This window comes from Gorilla gorilla, chromosome X (assembly GCF_029281585.2).
Source record: "Gorilla gorilla gorilla isolate KB3781 chromosome X, NHGRI_mGorGor1-v2.1_pri, whole genome shotgun sequence".
NCBI lineage: Eukaryota > Metazoa > Chordata > Mammalia > Primates > Hominidae > Gorilla > Gorilla gorilla.
The window spans coordinates 113,087,531-113,111,992 of NC_073247.2; the positions used below are offsets into that span (position 1 = coordinate 113,087,531).

At 41.4% G+C, this 24,462-nt stretch overlaps 1 protein-coding gene and 1 non-coding gene across 3 annotated transcripts in view; both read left to right on the forward strand.

Annotated features, from left to right (window-relative positions):
• DRP2 (dystrophin related protein 2) overlaps nt 1-24,462 on the forward strand; it is a 149,461-nt gene that overhangs the window by 121,429 nt on the left and 3,570 nt on the right. The gene's annotated exons all lie outside the window — the stretch shown is intronic.
• LOC115932480 (U6 spliceosomal RNA) lies at nt 14,090-14,196 on the forward strand. The gene has a single exon (XR_004068758.1). It is a non-coding gene; the product is annotated as a U6 spliceosomal RNA (small nuclear RNA).

Here is a 24,462-nt window from a genome sequence, read left to right on the forward strand (position 1 = left end):
ATGCCACCATGCCTGGCTAATTTTTGTATTTTTAGTAGAGACAGGGTTTCATCATATTGGTCAGGCTGTTCTTGAACTCCTGACCTCAGGTGATCCGCCCACCTTGGCCTCCCAAAGTGCTGGGATTACAGGAGTGAGCCACCGTGCCCGGCCTAAATTTATACTTTTATATTATAAATTTGAGTCTGTGATCCACTTTGAGTTAATTTTTGTATAAGGTGTGAGGTCTAAGTCAAGGTTCATTTTTGCCATTTTGTCCAATTGCTCCAGTACCATTTGAGTTCTTTTGTGCCTTCATCAAAATCAGTTGGACATATTTATGTGGGTCTGCTTCTGGGTTGTCCATTCTGTTCTTCTTATCTGTCTGTCTGCCTTTCCACTACTACCACAGAGTCTTGATTACTGTAGTTCTCTAATGTCTTGAAATTAAGTATATTGATTCCTCCCACTTTTCTCTTCCTTTGCAAAATTGTTTTTGCTATTCTAATTCCTTTGCCTTTCCTTATGATTTTTAGAACGATCTTGTCTGTATTAATAAAATATCTTGGCCGGGCAAGGTGACTCACGCCTGTAATCCCAGCACTTTGGGGGGTTGAGGCGGGTGGCTCACCTGAGGTCGGGAGTTCGAGACCAGCCTGACCAACATGGAGAAACCCCATCTCTACTAAAAATACAAAAATTAGCCGAGAGTTGTGGTGCATGCCTGTAATCCCAGCTACTCAGGAGGCTGAGGCAGGAGAATCTCTTGAACATGGGAGGTGGAGGTTGCAATGAGCCGCGATTGCACCATTGCACTCCAGCCTGGGCAACAAGAGCAAAAATCCGTCCCAAAAAAATAAAAATAGGCAGGGCGTGGTGGCTCATACCTGTAATCCCAGCACTTTGGGAGGCCAAGGCGGGCGGATCATGAGGTCAGGAGATAGAGACCATCCTGGCTAACATGGTGAAACCCCGTCTCTACTAAAAATACAAAAAAAAAAAAAAAAAATTAGCCGGGCATGTTGGCAGGCGCCTGTAGTCTCAGCTACTCGGGAGGCTGAGGCAGGAGAATGGTGTAAACCCAGGAGTCAGAGCTTGCAGTGAGCCGAGTGAGCCGTTGCACTCCAGCCTGGGTGACAGAGCGAGAATCCATCTCAAAATAAATAAATAAATAAAAATAAATAATAAATAAAAATAAAACTAAAATAAAATGTCTTGTGACGATTTTTTTAAAGACAGAGTCTCCCTCTGTTGCCCAGGCTGAAGTGCAGTGGCACAATCTCGGCTCACCGCAACCTCCACCTCCCGGGTTCAAGTGATTCCCCTGCCTCAGCCTCCCGAGTAGCTGGGATTACAGGTGCACACCACCATGCCTGGCTAATTTTTGTATTTTAGTAGAGACGGAATTTCACCATGTTGTCCAGGCTGGTCTCGAACTCACAACCTCAGGTAATCCACCTGCCTTGGCCTCCCAAAGTGCTGGGATTACAGGAGTGAGCCACCGCACCCAGCCTCTTGTGGGGATCTTGATAGGATCCCCGCTATATCAATTTGGTGAGAATTGACATCTTACTCTGCTGAATCTTCCAATCCATGAACAAGATATGTTTCTCATTGGAGGGTTTGAAGCAGGATAGTAACATGATCTGATTTGTGTTTTCTGAAAAATCATGCTGACCAATGTATGGAGAAATAATTTTTTTTTTTTTCCCTGAGGCAGAGTCTCATTCTGTCACCCAGGTTGGAGTGCAGTTATGTCATTGCAGCTCACTGCAGCCTTTACCTCCTGGGCCCCAGTGATCCTCCCACCTCAGTCTCCAGAGTAGTTGGGACTAGAGGTGCATGCCACCACAGCTGGCTAGTTTTAAAATTTTTGTAGGGATGGGGGTCTTGCTATGTTGCCTAGGCTGGTCTTGAACTCCTGAGTTCAAGGGATCCTCCCACTTCAGTCCCCCAAAGTGCTGGGATTATAGTAATAGTAGTAATCTATCAATTCTAGAGCCACCACCATGCCCAGCCCGGGATATACTCTTGATAATTTTTTTATTATAGAAAAGCGGAGTTTGCAGTGAGTCAAGATTGCGCCACAGCACTCCAGCCTGGGAGACAGAGTGACACTCTGTCTCAAAAAAAAAAAAAAAAGAAAGAAAGAAAAGTAAGTAAATATGTGTCTAGGCTTATGTGACTCTGTCTGTGTATGGGAAAAAATGAAATTTTATTGAATATATTCTGGAAAAGGAGAAACTCTGAATGCTTGTTGACTTATTCTAAACCTGACCGTGATCCATGAAAAAAAGAAGTTTTTAAAATATTGTTCTGCTGGCTTCTCAACACAAACTTATTTTTAAATTAGCATTGGGTTAAATGTAATTCCAATAGGTTGTAAAGTGAAGAACACTTGCTGAATATGAATCTAGCCCACAAGAATCATTTCTTCAGGTATCCGTCACCACTGTGAACTAAAGAAAGGGATAAAAAGTAGTAATCTATCAATTCTAGAATACTGTAATATAATAAAGTAAAACTACAACTATTTATATTTTTCTTCAGGGGAAAAGATAATTTAAAAATTTAACTGTTCTTCATAAGCTGTAGTAAGGAGCTTGAATTGTTTCTTATTACATTCATAAATATTTTATTCCACTTATAAAACAAGATATTTACATGTCTTTTTATAAAATTTAAATGCATGTTGACTATAAAATGTTTAAAAAAATACAGAGGCCAGGTGCGGTGGCTCATGCCTGTAATCCCAACACTTTGAGAGGCCGAGGAGGGCAGATCACGAGGTCAGGAGTTCGAGACCAGCCTGGCCAACATGGTGAAACCCGTCTCTACTAAAAATACAAAAATTAGCCAGGCATGGTGGTGCATACCTGTAATCCCAGCTACTCAGGAAGCTGAGGCAGGAGAATCACTTGAGCCCGGGAGGCAGAGGTTGCAGTGAGCCAAGATCGCGCCATTGCACTCCAGCCTGGGCAACAGAGCAAGACTCCATCTCAAAAAAAAAAAAAAACAGAAAAGTGCAAGGAAGAAAATGTGCTAGTGGGAAAAAAAGAAAGCAAGAGGAAGAGAATAAAAGCTAAATAATCAACCTTTTAAAAATTTAGACATTGTTGGCTGGGCACAGTGGCTCACACCTGTAATCCCAGCACTTTGGGAGACCAAGACGGGTGGATCATTTGAGGTCAGGAGTTCAAAACCAGCCTGGCCAACATGGTGAAATCCCGTCTCTACTAAAAATACAAAATTAGCCGGGTGTGGTGGTGCACGTCTGTAATCCCAGCTACCCGGGAGGCTGAGGCAGGAGAATTGCTTGAACCCAGGAGGCGGAGGTTGCAGTGAGTGGAGATCGAGCCATTGCACTCCAGCCTGGGCAACAAGAGTGAAACTCCGTCTCAAAAAAAAAAAAAATTTAGACATTGTTGTACCTGTTTTAATGGAGCTACTGCTTATGGTTTTAATAAGGCCCATCTTCTGTAAGGTAAAGCTTCTGCCAATGAAATTGCTGGATCTGAGAGTTATAACTAGACCATTGTAGAAGCCAGAGTGGTCAGACATTGTCTTCTTCCAGCAATGACTCCCTGTTGGAGTAAAATACTGAAATGGACAATTTTCCCTAATAAAGATACCTGAATTTAAGTAACATTAGCAAAAATGACAGAGTAGGGAACTCCAAAACTCTATCCCTTCACAAAAGCGGAAAATAATCCAGCAAACAGTGTCAAAATCAACTTTATCAGAGCTCTGGAAACTAATCAAAAGCTTATGACAACTATACTTGTTCATGATGTCATGGAAAATGGCAAAACAGGAAACCCCAGGGCTCCATCCCTCCAAAATCAAACAACAAGCTGGCAAAGACTGTCAATTTTTGCAGAACTCCGGAATTTAGTCGAAAACTTACAACAAGCAAGGGAAAGCTTAATGAAGAAAGAAGCAGCTACATTGCAGTAAAAGAATGCTCTGGTGTTTTTAATCACCTGCTTGCCAACTCCCTGCTTTAGATCAGCAGCAGCCATGAAGGTAGCATCCCACACTCCTGGTATAACTTTATAGTGCTGGAGGGAGCAATGCAGACCTTATTTCCAAATGTGATTTTATGCTTCAACCTGACTAGTGGTTCTCTCAAGAACTGGTGCAAGGACCTGCCTCATTTCACCCAACTTGGAGCATTCTCAGAAGCAGGTAGCTTTTGCTGAAAGTATTTGAAGGCACAATATTGTCTGGAGCAGCCTGGGGAAAGAGATAACAGTCAGAACAAATAATAGACTGAAGGAAGGAAGAAGATCGGAAAGGAAATATGTGGGGAAATAAGGGATTTTAACAGCTCCTGTGTATACCAGAGAGTTGAAAAAGGCCACATGCATGCCAGGCGCTCATGCTCAGAAACATGCTCAGAAAAGGGCCGAGAAGAACCTAAGTTTTCACCTCTGGCTGACATCAGGATCCACGTAAGCAGGAACTGAACGCCAAGGGAGAGCTGTAAACGAACTGGCTAAGCATTGAGTCCCCCAGTACAAAACTAGTCTGAAAACAGAGTAACTTTTTCTTCCTCTTTTTTCTCTTTTTGCTTTCTTTTTTTTCATTTTCATTATTTTGTGTGTGTGCGTACATAGTAGATGTATATGTTTATGGGGTACGTGAGATAATTTTGATGAGGCATGTAGTGCATAATAATCCCATCAGGGTAAATAGAGTACCCATCACCTCAAGCATTTATCCTTTGTGTTACAAACAATCCAATTATACTCTTTCAGTTATTTTTAAATGTACAATTAAATTATTGTTGACTATAGTCACCCTGTTGTGCTATCAAATACTAGGTCTTACTCATTCTTTCTATTTTTTGTACTCAGTAACCATCCCCATTTCCCCTCCACTCCCCTACCACCCCGTTCCCAGCCTCTGGTGGCCATCCTTCTACTCTGTATCTCCATGAGTTCAATTGTTTTAATTTTTAGCTCCCGCAAATAAGTGAAAACATGTGCAGTTTGTCTTTCTGTGCCTGGCTTATTTCACTTAACATAATCACCTCCAGGTACATCTTTGTTGTTGTAAATGACAAGATCTCACTCTTTTTATGGCTGGATAGTAGTCCATTGTGTATATGTACCAAATTTTATTTATCTATTCATCTGCTGATTAACATTTAGGTTGCTTCCAAATCTTGGCTATTGTGAAATAATGCTGCAGTAAACATGGGAATGCAGATATATGTTCAATATACTGATTTTCTTTCTTTAGAAGTGGGATTGCTGGATCGTATAGTAGCTCTATTTTTAGTTTTTTGAGGAAATCTCCAAACTGTTATCCATAGTGGTTGTACTAATTTACATTCCCACCGACAGTGTACAAGAGTTCCCTTTTCGCCACATCCTCACCAGCATTTGTTATTGCCTGTCTTTTGTATAAAAGCCAGTTTAACTGGGGTAAGATGGTATCTCATTATGGTTTTTTAGGGAGTTTTCTTTTCTTTTTTTCTTTCTTTTTTTTTTTTTTTTTTTAGACGAAGTCTTGCTCTGTGCCCCAGGCTGGAGTGCAATGGCACAATCTCGGCTCACTGCAACCTCCGCCTCCCGGGTTCAAGTGTTTCTCCTGTCTCAGCCTCCCGAGTAGCTGGGCTTACAGGTATGTGTCACCACACCCGGCTAGTTTTTTGTATTTTTAGTAGAGACGAAGTTCACCATGTTGGCCAGGCTGGTCTCGAACTCCTGACCTCAGGTGAGCCACCCGCCTCAGCCTCCCAAAGTGCTAGGATTACAGGTGTGAGCCACTGCACAGGGCTGGTATCTCAATATAGTTTTGATTTGCATTTCTCTGATGATCAATGACCTTTTCATAAACCTGTTTGCCATTGGTATGTCTTCTTGTGATAAACGTCTATTCAGATATTTGGCCCATTTTTAATTGGATTATTAGTTTTTTTTTCTTATAGAGTTGTTTGAACTCCTTACATGTTCTGGTTATTAATCCCTTGTCAGATGAGTACTTTGCAAATATTTTCTCCCACCTGTGGGTTGTCTCTTCACTTTGTCGATTGTTTCCTTTCCTGTGCAGAAGCTTTTTAAATCAGTTGTCCATTTTGCTTTGGACTGTGCTTGTGGGTTACTCAAGAAATCTTTGCCCAGACCAACATCCTGGAGAGTTTCCCCAGTGTTTTCTTGTAGTATTTTCATGGTTTGAGGGATTGGATTTAAGTCTTTAATCCATTTTGATTTGATTTTTGTAGATGGTGACAGATAGGGACCTAATTTCATTTTTTCTGCTTATGAATATCCAGTTTTCCCAGCACTATTTATTGAAGAGACTGTCTTTTCCCCAGCCTATTTTCTTGGCAACTTTGTTGAAAATGAGTTTCCTGTAGATGTATGGATTTGTTTCTCCATGTATGTATGGATTTGTTACTCTATGCTGTTCCATTGGTCTACATGTCTGTTTTTATGCCAGTACCATGCTGTTTTGGTTACTATAGCTCTGTAGTATAATTTGAAGTCAGGTAATGTAATTCCTCCAGTTTTGTTCTTTTTGCTGGGTATGGTTTTGGCTATTCTGGGTCGTTTGTGGTTGCATAAAAATTTTAGGATTTTTTTTCTATTTCTGTGAATGTCATTGGTATTTAGATAGGGATTGCATTGAATCTGTAGATTGCTTTGGATAGTATTGACTTTTATTTTTATTTTTATTTTTTAGATGGAGTTTCGCTCTTGTTGCCCAGGCTGGAGTGCAATGGCACAATCTCAGCTCATCGCAACCTCCATCTCCCGGGTTCAAGTGATTCTCCTGCCTCAGCCTCCTGAGTAGCTGAGATTACAGGTATGTGCCACCATGCCTGGCCAATTTTTGTATTTTTAGTAGGGATGGGGGTTTCATCATATTGGTCAGGCTGGTTTCGAACTCCTGACCTCAGGTGATCCATCTGTCTCGGCCTCCCAAAGTGCTGGGATTACAGGCATGAGCCACCGTGTCCAGCCAGTATTGACATTTTAACAACATTTATTCTACCAGTTCATGAACATGGAATATCTTTTCATTTTTTTGTGTCTTCTTCAAGTTCTTGCATCAATGTTTTATATTAGGTTGGTGCAAAAGTAATTGCAGTTTTTGCCATTAAAAGTAATGGCAGTTGGGCGCAGTGGCTCATGCTTGTAATCCCAGCACTTTGGGAGGCCGAGGCAGGTGGATCACTTGACGTCAGGAGTTTAAGACCAGCCTGGCCAACATGGTGAAACCCATCTCTAATAATACAAAAATTAGCCGGGCATGGTGGCATGCACCTGTAATCCCAGCTACTTGGGAGGCTGAGGCAGGAGAATCGCTTGAACCCAGGAGGCAGAGATTGCAATGAACCGAGATCGTACCACTGCACTCCAGCCTGGGTGACAGAGCAAGACTCTGTCTCAAAAAAACAAACAAAAAACAAGTAATGGCAAAAACTGCAATTACTTTTTACCAGCCCAATAGTTTTAATTGTAGAGATCTTTCACGTCTTTGGTTAATTCCTAGGTGGGGTTTTTTTTTTTTTTCTGTAGCTATTGTAAATGGAATTGCTTTCTTGATTGCTTTTTCAGATTGTTCACTGTTGGCTTATAGAAATGCTACTGATTCTTGTATGTTAATTTTGTATCCTGCAACCTTACTGAATTTGTTTATCAGTTCTAATGGTTTTTTGGTGGAGTCTTTAGGTTTTTCCAAATATAAGATCATATTATCTGCAAACAAGGATAATTGGATTTCTTCCGTTCCAATTTGGATGCCCTTTATATCTTTCTCTTCTTTGATTGCTCTAGCTAGGACTTCCAGTACTATGTTGAACAACAATGGTGACAGTGGGCGTCCTTGTTGTGTTCCACATCTTAGAGGAAAGGCTTTCAGTTTTTCCCCATTCAGTATAATAATAGCCATGGGTCTGTCATATAACATCTTTATTACGTTGAGGTATGTTCCTTCTATATCCAGTTTTTTTAGGGTTTTTAGCATGAAGAAATGTTGAATTTTATCAAATGCTTTTTCAGCATCAATTGAAATCATCATATGGTGTTATTTTGTTTTTGTTTTTATTTCTTTTGAGATGGAGTCTTGCTCTGTTGCCCAGTTTGGAGTGCAGTGGCGTAATCTCAGCTCACTGCAACCTTTGCCTCCCAGCTTCAAGTGATTCTCCTGCCTCAGACTCCTGAGTAGCTGGGATTACAGATGTGTGCCACCACACCTGGCTAATTTTTGTTTTTGTTTTTGTTTTTGTTTTTTTTTGAGACGGAGTCTCACTCTGTCGCCCAGTCTGGAGTGCAGTGGCATGATCTCAGCTCACTGCAAGCTCCGCTTCCCGGGTTCATGCCATTCTCCTGCCTCAGCCTCCTGAGTAGCTGGGACTACAGGCGCCCGCCACCACGCCCAGCTAATTTTTTGTATTTTTAGTAGAGACGGGGTTTCACCGTGGTCTCGATCTCCTGACCTCGTGATCCGCCTGCCTCGGCCTCCCAAAGTGCTGGGATTACATGCGTGAGCCACCATGCCCACCCACATCATTTTTTATCCTCCATTGTGTTGATATGATGAATCATATTGATTGATCTGTGTATGTCTAATCAAACTTGCATCCCAGGGATAAATCCCACTTGGTCAGGATGAATGACCTTTTTAATGTGTTGTTGAATTCAGTTTGCTAGTATTTTGTTCAGGATGTTTGCATCCATATTCATCAAAGAAATTGGCTTGTAGTTTTCTTTTTTTTTTTTTAATGTGTTTTGTCTAATTTTGGTATCAAGGTTAATACTAGCCTTGTAGAATGAGACTGGAAGTATTCCCTCCTCCTCTTCTTTTGGAATGGTTTGAGTAGAACTGGTATTACTTCTTCTTTTAATGTTTGGTAGAAGTCGTTAATGAAGCCATTAGGTCCTGGGCTTTTCTTTGCTGGGAAACTTTTTATTAAGCCGTCGATCTCATTACTTGTTGTTCGTCTGTTCAGGTTTTAGATTTCTTCCTGGTTCAATCCTTGTAGATTATATATGTCTAGAAATGTATCCATTTCTTCTAGATTTTCCAATTTATTGGCTCATAGTAGCCACTAATGATCCTCTGGGTTTCTGCAGTATCAGTTGTAATGTCTCCCTTTTCATCTCTGATTTTATTTATTTGGGTCTTCTTTGGTTTTTACCCTCATTGTTCTGGCTAAGGGTTTGTCAATTTTGTTTATTTTTAAAAAACCAACTTTTCCTTTCATTGATCTTTTGTATTGTTTTCTTCATTTTTATTTTATTTCTGCTCTGATCTATATTATTCATTTTCTTCTAGTAACTTTGGATTTTGTTTGCTCTTAGTTCTCTAGTTCTATAAGATTCATGGTTAGATTATTTATTTGAAGTTTTTCTTCTTTTTTGATGTAGGTGCTTATAGCTATAAACTTCCCTCTCACTACTGCTTTTGCTGTATCCCATAGGTTTTGGTATGTTGTGTTTCCATTATCATTTGTTTCAAGAAATTTTTCAATTTTCTTTTTAATTTCTTCATTGACCCACTTGTCATTCAGGAGCATACTGTTTAATTTCCATGTGTTTGTATAGTTTCTAAAATCCCTCTTGTTATTGATTTCTAGTTTTATTCCATTGTGGTCAGAGAAGATGCTTGATGCTATTTCAATGTTTAAAAATGTTTTAAGACTTGCTTTGTGACCTAACATATGGTTGTCCTTGAGAATGATCCATGTGCTAGGAGAAGAATGTGTATTTTGCAGCTGTTGGATGAAATGTTCCGTAAATATCTATTAGATTCACTTTTTCTATAGTGCAGATTAAGTCTGACATTTCTTTGTTGATTTTTCTGTCTGGAAAATCTGTCCAATGCTGAAAGTGGGATATTGAAGACATGATTGTGCCACTGCACTCTAGCCTGGGCAACATCACAAGATCCCATCTCTAAGAAAAAAAAAAAAAAGAAGAAGAAAATGTGGTATATATACACAGTGGGATACTATTCAGCTATAAAAAAGAATGAAATCATGTCATTTGTAGCAACATAAATGGAACTAACTAGATGTCATTATATTAAATAAGCCAGGCACAGAAAGACAAATACTACATATTCTCACTCATATGTTGGAAACGAAAAAAGTTGACCTCATAGAAATAGAGAAGAGAATCATAGACACCAGAGGCTGGAAAGGGTGTGTGGGTGGGAGGGGGGTGATAAAAAAAGGTTGGTTAATGGATCCAGTCATACAGTTAGAAGAAATACATTCTAACGTTCCATAACAGAGTAGGGTCACTAGAGTTAGCAACAATATATTGTATATTTCAAAGTAGCTAGAAGAGAGTACTTGAAACGTTACCAACATATAGAAATGACATACCAGGCGCAGTGGCTCACGCCCGTAATCCCAGCACTTTGGGAGGCCAAGGCAGGTGGATCACGAGGTCAGGAGATCCAGACCAGCCTGGCCAGCATGGTGAAACCCGGTCTTCACTAAAAATACAAAAAATTGGCCAGGCATGGTGGCGCACGCCTGTAGTCCCAGCTACTCGGGAGGCTGAGGCAGGAGAATCGCTTGAATCTGGCAAGCAGAGGTTGCAGTGAGCCAAGAGCGCGCCACTGCACTCCAGCCTGGGCGACAGAGTGAGACTCCATCTCAAAAAATAAAAATAAATAAAAATAAAAAACTCAACTTTGCTCTCATACACTGCCAGTGAGTATGTAAATGGTTTTAACCTTTCTGAAAAGCAGTTTGCTAACATATATTAAGACCCTTAAAATGTCATACTTTCTTTACTTAGTAAGTCCACTTCAGGGTAACTCCCCTAAAAGGGTTTATCTGAAGTGCACACAATATTTTATGGGCAAAGATGTGCTTTACCAGGTTATTTGTCATAGGAAATAAATGGAAAGGATCTAAATGTGCAACATTTGAGGAATATTATGGTGAACTTTATGATTTGTACATACTATGAAGCCTTTAAAATGATATGGAAGAGGCTGGGCGCGGTGGCTCACACTTGTAATCCCAGCACTTTAGGAGGCCAAGGCAGGCGGATCATGAGGTCAGGAGTTCGAGACCAGCCTGACCAACATGGTGAAACCCCATCTCTACTAAAAAAATACAAAAATTAGCTGGGTGTGGTGGCACATGCCTGTAATCCCAGCTACTCGGGAGGCTGAGGCAGGAGAATTGCTTGATCCCGAGAGGCGGAGGTTGTAGTGAGCCGAGATCGTGCCACTGCACTCCAGCCTGGGTGACAGAGAGAGACTCCGTCTCTAAATAAATAAATAAATAAAATAAAATAAAATAAAATAAAATAAAATAAAATAAAATGATATGGAAGAACAGTGTAGCACAACAATCGAGAGCATAGGTTTTGGGGATAGATCTGAATTCAAGTCAAAGCTCCATCATTGGCCATATGATTTTGGGCAAATCACCTAAGAGTCTTTCTAAGCCCCACTTTTCTCATCTATAAAAATAGGACCAAGAGCAGTTTCTAACCCCCTGGTTTTTTTTTTTTTTTTTAATAGCATTATTCATGTGTTTAGCACAGTGCCCAGCAGATAGCTTAGTAAACAGGAACTCACAAGGCTTGGGGCGCAGTGGCTCACGCCTGTAATCCCAGCACTTTGGGAGGCTGAGGCGGGTGGATCACTTGAGGTCAGGAGTTCGAGACCAGCCTGGCCAACATGGTGAAACCCCGTCTCTACTAAAAAGACAAAAATTAGCTGCGTGTAGTGGTGAGCGCCTGTAATCCCAGCTACTGGGGAGGCTGAGGCAGGAGAATCGCTTGAACCTGGCAGGCGGAGGTTGCAGTGAGCCGAGATTGCACCATTGTACTCCAGCCTGGGCGACGAAAGCGAAACTCTGTCTCAAAAAAAAAAAAAAAAAAAAGTAAATAGTAACTCACAATAACCCCAGGATGTAGGTTTTTACTACTGAGGACATGGAATCAGAGAGAGGATGAGTCACTTGTGCAATGCCACATGGCTAGTAAGTGGTGAACTGGGACTCAAACCCAGAAAGTTTGATTTCAAAACCCGTACTCCTGACAGCAACACTAAAATGTTAGTTGTCATTTACGCTGTTATTGCAGCTATTGCTGCTGCTTAATAACATAGGAAAATGCTTATGGTAAAATGTTGAGCAAAAAAAAAGAATACAAGTTTTTATGTATAGGATTATTCTGATTTTGTTTTGAATTTTTGTATTGTGCATATACATGCATCGATAAAACACTGGAAGAAAATATACCAATATATTAAAATGATTATCTCTTGGGTACAGTGTTTAGAACAATCCTGGCACATAGAAAATGTTAAGTATTATCTCCAGGATCATTCGTTTTGATGTTCTAAAGATTCAATAAAATGGTCTAAATGTGAATTTAGTTGTATTTATCTTGCTCAGGACTCATAGTTTCTGAATTTGAGAATTCACATTTTTATTATTTTTTTAATTTTAATTTTTTTTTTTCTTGAGACGGAGTTGCAGTCTGTCACCCAGGCTGGAGTGCAGTGGCGCGATCTCAGCTCACTGCAACCTCTGCCGCCCGGGTTCAAGCAATTCTCCTGCCTCAGCCTCCCGAGTAGCTGGGATTACAGGTGCCTGCCACCACACCTGGCTCATTTTTTTGTATTTTTAGTAGAGACAGGGTTTCACCATCTTGGCCAGGCTGGTCTTGAACTGCTGACCTGGTGATCCACCTGCCTCGGCCTCCCAAAGTGCTGGGATTACAGGCGTGAGCCACTGCGCCCGGCCCGAGAATTCACATTTTTAAATAATCAGTTCTAGAATACCCTCAGTCATTACTTCTTTGAATATTACTTTTAAAATTTGTCCTGCATGTTTCTTTACCTCTTTTCATATTTTTTATTTCTTAATCTCTCTGTGTTGCATTCTATATATCTATTTTTCCAGTTACCACTTTTCTCTTTAATTGTGCCCAACCTGTGGTTTAACATGTCCATTGAGTTCTTAAATTTAAAACTTTTTTTCATGTCTAGAGTTCTTTTTCAATACTACCTGGCCTTTTAAAAATAGTGTACTGGAGTGGAATAATAGACATTGTAGACCCAGAAAGGTGGGAGGTGCAAGAGGTGTAAGGGATAAAAAATTACCTAATGGGTCAGGCACAGTGGCTCACGCCTGTAATCCCAGCACTTTGGGAGGCCAAGGCGGGTGGATCACCTGAATTCATCAGTTTGAGACCAGCCTGGCCAACATGATGAAACCCCGTCTCTACTAAAAATACGAAAAATTAGCTGGGCTTGGTGGCACACGCCTGTAATACCAGCTACTCGTGAGGCTGAGACAGGAGAATCGCTTGAACCCAAGAGGCAGAGATTGCAGTGAGCCAAGATGGCGCCACTACACTCCAGCCTGGGCACCAAGAGCGAAACTCTGTCTCAAAAAAAAAAAAAAAAAAAGATTACCTAATGGGTTCTATGTATATGATTTGAGTGATGGTTACACTTTAAAGCCCAAACTTCACCACTACACAATATATCCATGTAACAAAGCTGCATTTGTATCCTCAAATCTGTAAAAATAAAATAATGTCTTGTTCTTTTCTTACATTTTCAATTATATCTTTAATCATTTTAAGCAATTTTATAGTGTGTATTAGATTGCATATTTCGGGGTCTAATTCTATGTGTTGTGTCTTCAGACATTTGATTATGGTGTGGTGTTTTTTCATGTGTTTTGTAATTTTTTATTTTAAATTGTGTTCAGTGCAGCTTTACTTGTGGGGATCTTGTGAGGGATATGCCTCTCTAGAGCTGTTTTATGTTGCTTCTGCTTGGTAGGAATAACAATAGTTATACTCTTAAGTGAGTATACACTTTGTACTCATTTTTTAGTGTGGAGGGTTCCTGGACAGTGTAGGAGTTATAAATTTTGAATCCCAAACCCATGTGAAAGCAGGCCTCAGAGGGAGACCCTGTTTTCTACCTTCTTACAGCCCAGGTTGTCTTCCTATGCTAGTGAATGAATTTTTGTCTAGTTCAACCTTATTGAAGGTGTAGTCCTTTGAAACTCCCAACTTCCTACAGGTGTTTCAGTTCCAACCTCCTGCCTTACTTAGGCCCAAGGCTCTGTCTCCTGCCTCTACAGGCCATCAGAACCTAAGCACGTGTGCTCGCTTCAGCAGCACATGTACTGGAATTAGAATGATGCAGAGAAGATTAGCATGGTCCCTGCACAAGGATAATGCACAAATCCGTGAAGTGTTCCATATAAAAACAAAGAAGAAGAAGGTGGATCATGGCAGACGGGAGGCAAGACTAGATTGCAGCTCCAACTTCGACGAACAGAGCAGCATGTGGAGGCTCGCATCATGAATTTTTGCTCCAGAACGACTGCAGGAATAAATCAGGAAACCCAAGAGAACCCACAGACCCTCTGAAGGAAGCAGACTGCTCTTGCAGGACCCAGGAGGCACACCAAATACTGTGAGTGCCCAAATTGTGGAAGTGGGAAAGGGAGATCGTCTGCCCCTGAACACACACCCCCACTGGGGAAATTGAAGGCCTAGGTTATGGGAGAAGATTCTGACCTTACCTGGAGCTGAGTCAATTTAGATACTGAGCGAAATACAGGAGTAGAGGAAAGAGCGGGAAAAGCCCTGTGAGCTCACTGGGTCCCCTAGCAAACCATTTCTGCCTGGCCTTACAGGGGTCCTTTGGTAGGGCGGCCAGAGGCACTTGGAAAAGGTCACAGGGAGAAAGAAATCTCCAGCCGAACTTTGTAACAATTTGAACTGAGGCTGGGCGCAGTGGCTCACGTCTGTAATCCTAGCACTTTGGGAGGGCGAGGAGGGTGGATCAACTGACGTCAGGAGTTCGAGACCAGCCTGGCCAACATGGTGAAACCTCGTCTCTACTAAAAATACAAAAATTAGCCAGGCGTGGTGGCGGCGCATGCCTGTAATCCCAGCTACTCGGGAGGTTGAGGCAGGAGAATCACTTGAACTGGGGAAGCGGAGGTTGCAGTGAGCCGAGATCATGCCACTGCACTCCAGCCTGGGCGACTGAGCAAAACTCCGTCTCAAAAACAAACAAACAAACAAACAAACAAACAAACAAACAAACAACAAAAAAACAGTTTGAACTGATCGAGAAGTCTTCTGGCCAGAACTTGGCGGGGGGTGGGGCATGAATCTGGTGTGCAGACTCCACAGGTGGGGGAAGAAGGAAAGCCATACTTGCTTTCACAGCTGGGAGGTGGGTAGCCTGGGGCAAGTTCTCAGCCCTGCTCACTCGCTGTCTGGAAACAGACTCAGTGCTGTTGGTGGGGTGGGGGTGGGGGTACAGTGGGAGTGAGACCAGCCCTTTGGATTCTGTGGGAGCTGCGTGAGGCCTGTGACTGCTGGCTTTCCTTCACTTTTCTGACAACCTGCACAACACAGTAGAGACATCCATAATCCTTCTAGGATCATAACTCCATTGATCTGGGAGCCTCACCCCCATCCCCCACAGCAGCTGCAGCAAAACCCGCCCAAGGAGACTCTGAGCTCAGACACACCTAGCCCTGCCCCAACCCAATGGTCCTACCCTACCCACCCTGGTAACTGAAGACAAAGGGCATATACTCTTGGGAGTTCTAGGGCCCTGCCCACCACCTGTTCCTCCCCATACTATCACAGCTGATGCTCTCTGGAAAGCGCCACCTCCCAGCAGGAGGCCAACCAGCACAAAAATAGTGCATTAAACCACCAAAGCTAAGAACCTTAACAGAGTCCATTTCACCCCCTTTCCATCTCCACCAGAACAGGTGCTGGTTTCCACAGCTGAGAGACCCATAGACGGTTCACATCACAGGACTCTGTGCAGACTACCCCCAGTACCAACCTGGAGCCTGGTAGACTTGCTGGGTGGCTAGATCCAGAAAAGCTGTAACAATCACTACAGCTCGGCTCTTAGGGAGCCACATCCACAGGAAAAGGGGGAGAGTATTACATCAAGGGAACATGCCATGGGACAAAAGGATCTGAACAACAGCCTTCAGCCCTGGACCTTCCCTCTGACAGAGCCTACCCAAATGAGAAGGAACCAGAAAACTGACTCCGGTAATATGAAAAAACAAGGTTCCTTAACACCCCCAAAAGATCACACTAGCTCACCAGCAATGGATCCAAACCAAGAAGAAATCCTTGATTTACCTGAAAAAGAATTCGGGAGGTTAGTAATTAAGCTACTCAAGGAGGCACCAGAGAAAGGTGAAGCCCAATGTAAGGAAATAAAAAAATTGGCCAGGCACAGTGGCTCATGCCTGTAATCCCAGCACTTTGGGAGGCTGAGGCGGGTGGATCATGAGGTCAGGAGATCGAGACCATCCTGGCTAACACAGTGAAACCTCGTCTCTACTAAAAATACAAAAAAATTAGCCGGGTGTGGTGGCACGCACCTTTAGTCCCAGCTACTCGGGAGGCTGAGGCAGGAGAATAGCTTGAACCTGGGAGGTGGAGGTTGCAGTGAGCCAAGATTGCGCCACTGCACTCCAGCCTGGGCGACAGAGTGAGACTCCATCTCAAAAAAAAAAAAAAAAAAAAAAAGGAAATAAAAAAATGATACAAGAAGTGAAGAGAAGCCCGGGCGCGGTGGCTCATGCCTGTAATCCCAGCACTTTGGGAGGCCAAGGCGGGCGGATCACCTGAGGTCAGAACTTCAAGACCAGCCTGACCAACATGGAGAAACCCCATCTCTACTAAAAATACAAAATTAGCCAGGTGTGTTGGTGCATGCCTGTAGTCCCACTACTCAGGAGGCTGAGGCAGGAGAATTGCTTGAATCCGGGAGGTGGAGGTTGCAGTGAGCCGAGATAGCGCCATTGCACTCCAGCCTGGGCAAGAAGAGTGAAACTCCATCTCAAAAAAAAAAAAAAAAAAAAAGCAAAGAGAGGAATCTTTAATGAAATAGACAGCATAAGTAAAAAACAATCAAAGCTTCAGGAAACAATGGACACACTTATAGCAATGCAAAATGCTCTGGAAAGTCTCAGCCATAGAATCGAACAAGTAGAAGAAAGAAATTCAGAGCTCAGAGACAAGGTATTCGAATTAACCCAATCCAACAAAGACAAAGAAAAAAGAATAAAAAAATATGAACAAAGCCTCCAAGAAGTGTGGGATTATGTTAAATGACCAAACCTAAGAATAATTGGTGTTCCTGGGGAAGAAGAGAAATCTAAAAGTTTGGAAAACATATTTGGGAGAATTATCGAGGAAAACTTCCCCAGCCTTTCTAGAAACTTAGACATCCAAATACAAGAAGCACAAAGAATATCTGGGAAATTCATTGCCAGAAGATCATCACCTAGGCACATTGTCATCAGCTTATCTAAAGTTAAGATGAAGGAAAGAATCTTAAGAGCTGTGAGACAAAAGTACCAGGTAACCTATAAAGGAAAATCTATCAGATTAACAGCAGATTTATCAGCAGAAATCCTGCAAGCTAGAAGGGACTGAGGCCCTATATTCAGCCTCCTCGAACAAAACAATTATCAGCTAAGAATCTTTTTTTTTTTTTTTTTTTTGAGACGGAGTTTCACTCTTGTTGCCCAGGCTGGAGTGCAATGGCACTATCTTGGCTCATTGCAACCTCAGCCTCCCAGGTTCAAACGATTCTCCTGCTTCAGCCTCCCGAGAAGCTGGGATTACAGGCATACACCACCATGCCCAACTAATTTTGTATTTTTAGTAGAGACGGGGTTTCTCCGTGTTGGTCATGCTGGTCTCAAACTCCTGACCTCAGGTGATCCACCTGCCTCAGCCTCCCAAAGTGCTGGGATTACAGGCGTGAGCCACTGTGCCCGGCTAAGAATCTTGTATCAAGTGAAACTGAGCTTCATATATGAAGGAAAGATAGGTTTTTTTTTAGACAGACAAATGCTGAGAGAATTTGCCACTACCAAGCCACCACTACAAGAACTGCTAAAAGGAGCTCTAAATATTGAAACAAATCCTGGAAACACATCAAAACAGAAACTTTTTAAAGCATAAATCTCATAGGACCAATAAAACAAAAATACAGGCTGGGTGCGGTGACTCACACTTGTAATCCTAGCACTTTGGGAGGGTGAGGAGGGTGAATCACGAGGTCAGGAGTTTGAGACCATCCTGGCCAAGATGGTGAAACCCCATCTCTACTAAAAATACAAAAATTAGCTGGGCATGGTGGCATTTGCCTGTAATCCTAGCTACTTGGGAGACTGAGGCAGGAGAATCACTTAAACCTGGGAGGCGGAGGTTGCAGTGAGCCAAGATGCCATTGCACTCCAGCCTGGGCAACAAGAGCGAAACTCTGTCTTAAAAAAAAAAAAAAATTAAAAACAAAAAGAAAAAAACAAGCTATACAGGCAACAAATAGCATGATGAATGGAATGGTACCTCACATCTCTGTACTAACATTGAATGTAAATAGACTTAATGCTCCACTTAAAAGATACAGAATTGCAGAATGGATAAGGATTCCATTAAACAAAAAAAAAAAAAAGAATTCACCAACCAACTATCTGCTGCCTTCAAGAGACTCACCTAACACGTAAGAACTCATATAAACTTAAGGTAAACAGGTGGAAAAATATATTTCATGCAAATGGACATGAAAAGCGAGCAGGAGCAGCTATTGTTTTTGTTTTTGTTTTTTGAGATGGAGTCTCACTCTGTCACCCAGGCTGGAGTGCAGTGGTGCGATCTCAGCTCACTGCAACCTCCGCCTCCTGGATTCAAGCTATTCTCCTGCCTCAGCCTCCTGAGTAGCTGGGACTACAGGCACTTACCACCATGCCCAGCTACTTTTTGTACTTTTAGTAGAGACGGGGTTTCACCATATTGGCCAGGCTGGTCTTGAACTCCTGACCTTGTGATCCACCCACCTCAGCCTCCCAAAGTGCTGGGATTACAGGCGTGAGCCACGGTGCCTGGCCAGGAGTAGCTATTCTTATATCAGACAAAACAAACTTTAAAGCAACAGCAACTAAAAAAGACAAAGAGGGACATTATGTAACAGTAAAAGGCCTTGTTCAACAGGCAAATATCACAATCCTAAACATATAAGGACTAACACTGGAACTCCCAAATTTATAAAACAATTACTAATAGACCTAAGAAATGAGATAGACCTCAACACGATAATAGTGGGGGACTTCAATACTCCACTGACAGCACTAGACAGGTCATCAAGACAGAAAGTAAACAAAGAAACAACGGATTTAAACTATACCCTGGAACAAATGGACTTAACAGATACTTACAGAACATTCCATCCAACAACCTCAGAATATATATTCTATTCAACAGTGCATGGAACTTTCTCCAAGACAGACCATATCATAGGCTACAAAGCAAGCCTCAATAAATTTAAGGAAAATGAAATTATATCAAGCACTCTCTCAGACCACAGTGGAATAAAACTGGAAATCAACTCCAAAAGGAAGCTTCAGAACTATGCAAATACATCGAAATTAAATAACCTGTTCCTGAATAATTATTGGGTCAAAAATGAAATCAAGATGGAAATTAAAAAATTCTTCTAACTGAATGACAATAGTGACACAGCCTATCAAAACCTCTGGGATTCAGCAAAGGCGGTGCTAAGAGGAAAGTTCATAGCCCTAAAAGCCTACATCACAAAGTCTGAAAGAGCACAGACAGACAATCTAAGGTCACACCTCAAGGAACTAGAGAAACAAGAACAAACCAAACCCAAACCCAGCAGAAGAAAGGAAATAACGAAGATCAGAGCAGAACTAAATGAAATTGAAACAAATAAACAAAAAAATACAAAAGATAAATGAAACAAAAAGCTGGTTCTTTGAAAAGATAAATAAAATTGATAGATCATTAGCAAGATTAACCAAGAAAAGAAGGGAGAAAATCCAAACAAGCTCAATAAGAAACCAAAGGGAAGATAGTGCAACTGACACCACAGAAATACAAAAGATAATTCAAGGCTACTATGAACACCTTACATGCTTAAACTAGAAAATCTAGAAGAGATGGAAAAATTTCTGGGAAGATACAACCCTCCTAGCTTAAATCAGGAAGCATTAGATGCTCTGAACAAACCAATAACCAGCAGTGAGACTGATATGGTAATTTAAAAATTACCAAGAAAAGGGCTGGGCGTGGTGGCTCACACCTGTAATCCCAGCACTTTGGGAGGCCGAGGCAGATGGATCACCTGAGGTCAGGAGTTCAAGACCAGCCTGGCCAAACATGGTGAAACCCCATCTCTAGTAAAAATACAAAAACATTAGCTGGGCATGGTGGCGGGTGCCTGTAATCCCAGCTACTTAGGAGGCTGAGGCAGGAGAATTGCTTAAACCCTGGAGGCGGAGGTTGCAGTGAGCTGAGATTGCGCCAGTGCACTTCAGCCTGGGCAAAAAGAGTGAAACTCCATCTCAAAAAACAAAAAAGGGCCAGGCGTGGTGGCTCACGCCTGTAATCCCAGCATATACTTTGAAGACCAAGGCGGGTGGATCACGAGGTCAGGAGTTCAAGACCAGCCTGACCAATATGGTGAAACCCCGTCTCTACTAAAAATTCAAAAAAATTAGCCAGGTGTGGTGGTACGCGCCTGTAATCCCAGCTACTCAGGAGGCTGAGGCAGGAGAATCTCTTGAACCCAGGAGGCAGAGGTTGCAGTAAGCTGAGATCGCACCACTGCACTCCAGCCTGGGTGACAGAGCGAGCCTCTGTCTCAAAAAAAAAAAAAAAAATTACCAACAAAAAACAAAAGTCCAGGACCAAACAGATTCACAGCAGAATTCTACCAGACATTCAAAGAAGAATTGTATTGACACTATTCCACAAGATAGAGGAAGAGGAAACCCTCCCTAAATCATTCTATGAAGCCACTATCATTCTAATACCAAAAGCAGGAAAGCACATAACCAAAAAACAAAACTACAGACCAATATCCCTAATGAACATAGATGCTGAAGTCCTTAACAAAATACAAGTAACCAAATCCAACAATATATCAAAAAGATAATCCAGGGGCCAGGCATGGTGGCTCACTCCTGTAATTCCCAGCACTTTGGGAGTCCAGGGCCGGCCGATCACCTGAGTTCAGGAGTTCGAGACCAGCCTGACCAACATGGAGAAACCCCATCTCTACCAAAAATACAAAATTAGCTGGGCGTTGTGGCGCATGCCTGTAATCCCAGCTACTCGGGAGGCTGAGGCAGGAGAATTGCTTGAACCCAGGTGGCAGAGGTGGCGGTGAGCCAAGATCACACCATTGCACTCCAGCCCGGACAACAAGAGCAAAACTGTCTCAAAAAGAAGAAAAAAATAAAGATAATCCACCATGGTCAAGTTGGTTTCATACCAGGGATGCAGGAGTGGTTTAACATATGCAAGTTAATACATGTGATACACCACATAAGCAGAATTAAAAACAAAAATCACATGATCATCTCAATAGATGCGGAAAAAGCATTTGACAAAATCCAGCATCCCTTTATGATTAAAACTCTCAGCAAAATCGACATACAAAGGACATACCTCAATGTAATAAAAGCCATCTATGACAAACCCACAGCCAACATAATACTGAGTGGGGAAAAGGTGAAAGCATTCCCTCTGAGAACTGGAACAAGACAAGGATGCCCACTCTCACTACTCCTCTTCAACATAGTACTGGAAGTTCTAACCAGAGCAGTCAGACAAGAGAAAGAAATAAAGGGCATCCAATTGGTAAAGAGGAAGTCAAACTGTCACTGTTTGTGGATGATGTGATTGTTTACCTAGAAAATCCTAAAGACTCCTCCAGAAAGCTCCTAGAACTGATAAAAGAGTACAGCAAAGTTTCCAGATAAAAAATTAATGTACACACATCAGTAGCTCTTCTATATACCAACAGCGACCAAGCTGAGAATCAAATCAAGAACTCAACCCCTTTTACAATAGCTGCAAAAAAGATAAAATACTTAGGAATAGACCTAACCAAGGAGGTGAAAGACCTCTACAAGGAAAACTACAAAACACTGCTGAAAGAAAGCATAGATGACACAAGCAAATAGAAACACATCCCATGCTCACGGATGGGTAGAATCAATATTGTGAAAATGACCATCCTTCCAAAAGCAATCTACAAATTCAATGCAATTCCCATCAAAATACCATGATCATTCATCACAGAATTAGAAAAAACAATTCTAAAATTCATATGGAACCAAAAAAGAGCCCACATAGCCAAAGCAAAACTAAGCAAAAAGAACAAATCTGGAGGCATCAGATTACCTGATTCCAAGCTATACTATAAGGCCATAGTCAGACAAACAGCATGGTACTGGTATAAAAATAGGCACATAGATGAATGGGACAGAATAGAGAACCCGGAAACAAACCCAAATACTTACATCCAACTGATCTTCAACAAAGCAAACAAAAACATAAAGTGGAGAAAGGACACCCTTTTCAACAAATGATGCTGGGATAATTGGCTAGCCACATGTCAGAGAATGAAACTGAATCTTCATCTCTCACCTTATACAAAAATCAACTCAAGATGGATTAAGGACTTAAATCTAAGACCTGAAACTATTAAAATTCTAGAAGATAACATTAGAAAAACCCTTCTAGACATTGGCTTAGGCAAGAACTTCATGACCAAGAACCCAAACGCAAATGCAATAAAAACAAAGATAAATAGCTGGGACTTAAACTAAAGAGCTTTTGCACGAAAAAAGGAACAGTCAGCAGTGTAAAGAGAACCCACAGAGTGGGAGAAAAGCTTCACAATCTATACATATGACAAAGGACTAATATCCAGAATCTACAATGAACTCAAACAAATCAGCAAGATAAAAACAAACAATTCCATCAAAAAGTGGGCTAAGGACATGAAAAGACAATTCTCAAAAGAAGATATACAAATGCATATGAAAAAATGCTCAACATCACCAATGATTGGGGAAATGCAAATCAAAACTGCAATGCAATACTACCTTACTCCTGCAAGAATGGCCATAATCAAAAAATCAAAAAACAGTAGATGTTGGTGTGGATGCAGTGAACAGGGAACATTTTTACGTGCTGGTGGGAATGTAAACAAGTACGGCCACTATGGAAAACAGTGTGGAGATTCCTTGAAGATCTGAAAGTAGAACTGCCATTTGATCCAGCAATCCCACTACTGGGTATCTACCCAGAGGAAAAGAAGTCGTTATACGAAGAAGATAATTGCACACACGTTTATAGTAGCACAATTTGCAATTGCAAAAACGTGGAACCAACCCAAATGCCCATCAATCAACCAGTGGATAAATTAACCGTGGTATATCTATACAATGGAATACTACCCACCCATAAAAAGGAATGAATTAATGGCATTCACAGCGACCTGGATGGGATTGGAGACTATTATTCAAAGTGAAGTAACTCAGGAATGGAAAACCAAACCTTGTATGTTCTCACTCATAAGTGGGAGCTAAGCTATGAGGATGCAAAGGCATAAGAATGACACAATGGACTTTGGAGACTCAGGGGTAAAGGGTGGGAAGGGGGTGAGGTATAAAATACTACAAATTGGGTTCAGTGTATACTGCCCGGGTGATGGGTGCACCAAAATCTCACAAATGAACCACTAAAGAACTTACTCATGTAACCAAATACCACCTGTTCCCCGATAACCTATGGGAAAAAAAACAAAAAACAAACAAAAAAACCTGAACACCTTATTTAATGAGATAACCAAGCAACCTGCACCCCACCCCACCCCCACCCCTAGTGGAACAACTGACATTTTAACTCCTACCCAATGCTCTGGTTTTGGGTTTTTCCACTTTGTTTTGACCCCTGGGGATTTCCTTTACTTACTTGCAAGTTCAGCTATACATTTAAAAGGATTTTATATTGTATTTGGTATTTCTAAGTGTTTTGTAGTGTGGGAGGACTTTCATTCAGGTTATTTTGGCTACCATATTACTGGAAATGGACATCAAAGATTATTTTAAAAGGAAAATAATTTTAGGATGGCAAGCAGCATTGGCTTAAATGCCAATATTAGATTGAATTCTTAAAGAATTTTTATTTAGAAGGACATCCTCCTTTCTTTCATAGAAGAAGGTAAATGGATTTTTTTCTGCCCTATTTTATCTTTAAATATTTTGGCTTGCCTAAAAAAGTAAACAAAACAGTTGACCTGCCAGTCACTATATATAATATGAATATATACATTCATATTTATGTAGAATAATTTGGGAGAAGTTCTAGTAATCTGGTGCAACTTAAATGCAAGGTAGACATTGAAAAATCTCTAGAGATGAGAATCACAAGGTAGACATGGACTACATAATTATGCCACGCTAAGGAGTTTAGATTTTATTTTGAAGGTGATGGGGAACCTCTCTATCTATATATGAATCTTGGCATATTTGGCAGAATACCAGTTTTCTTGCCAGTTTCTTAAAAGAAGACTTTCTTGAAATGGACTGTAGTGGGGGTGAGGAGAAGGATACATCTTACACATGTGCATGTGTATTCTGGATGGGTATGAAAA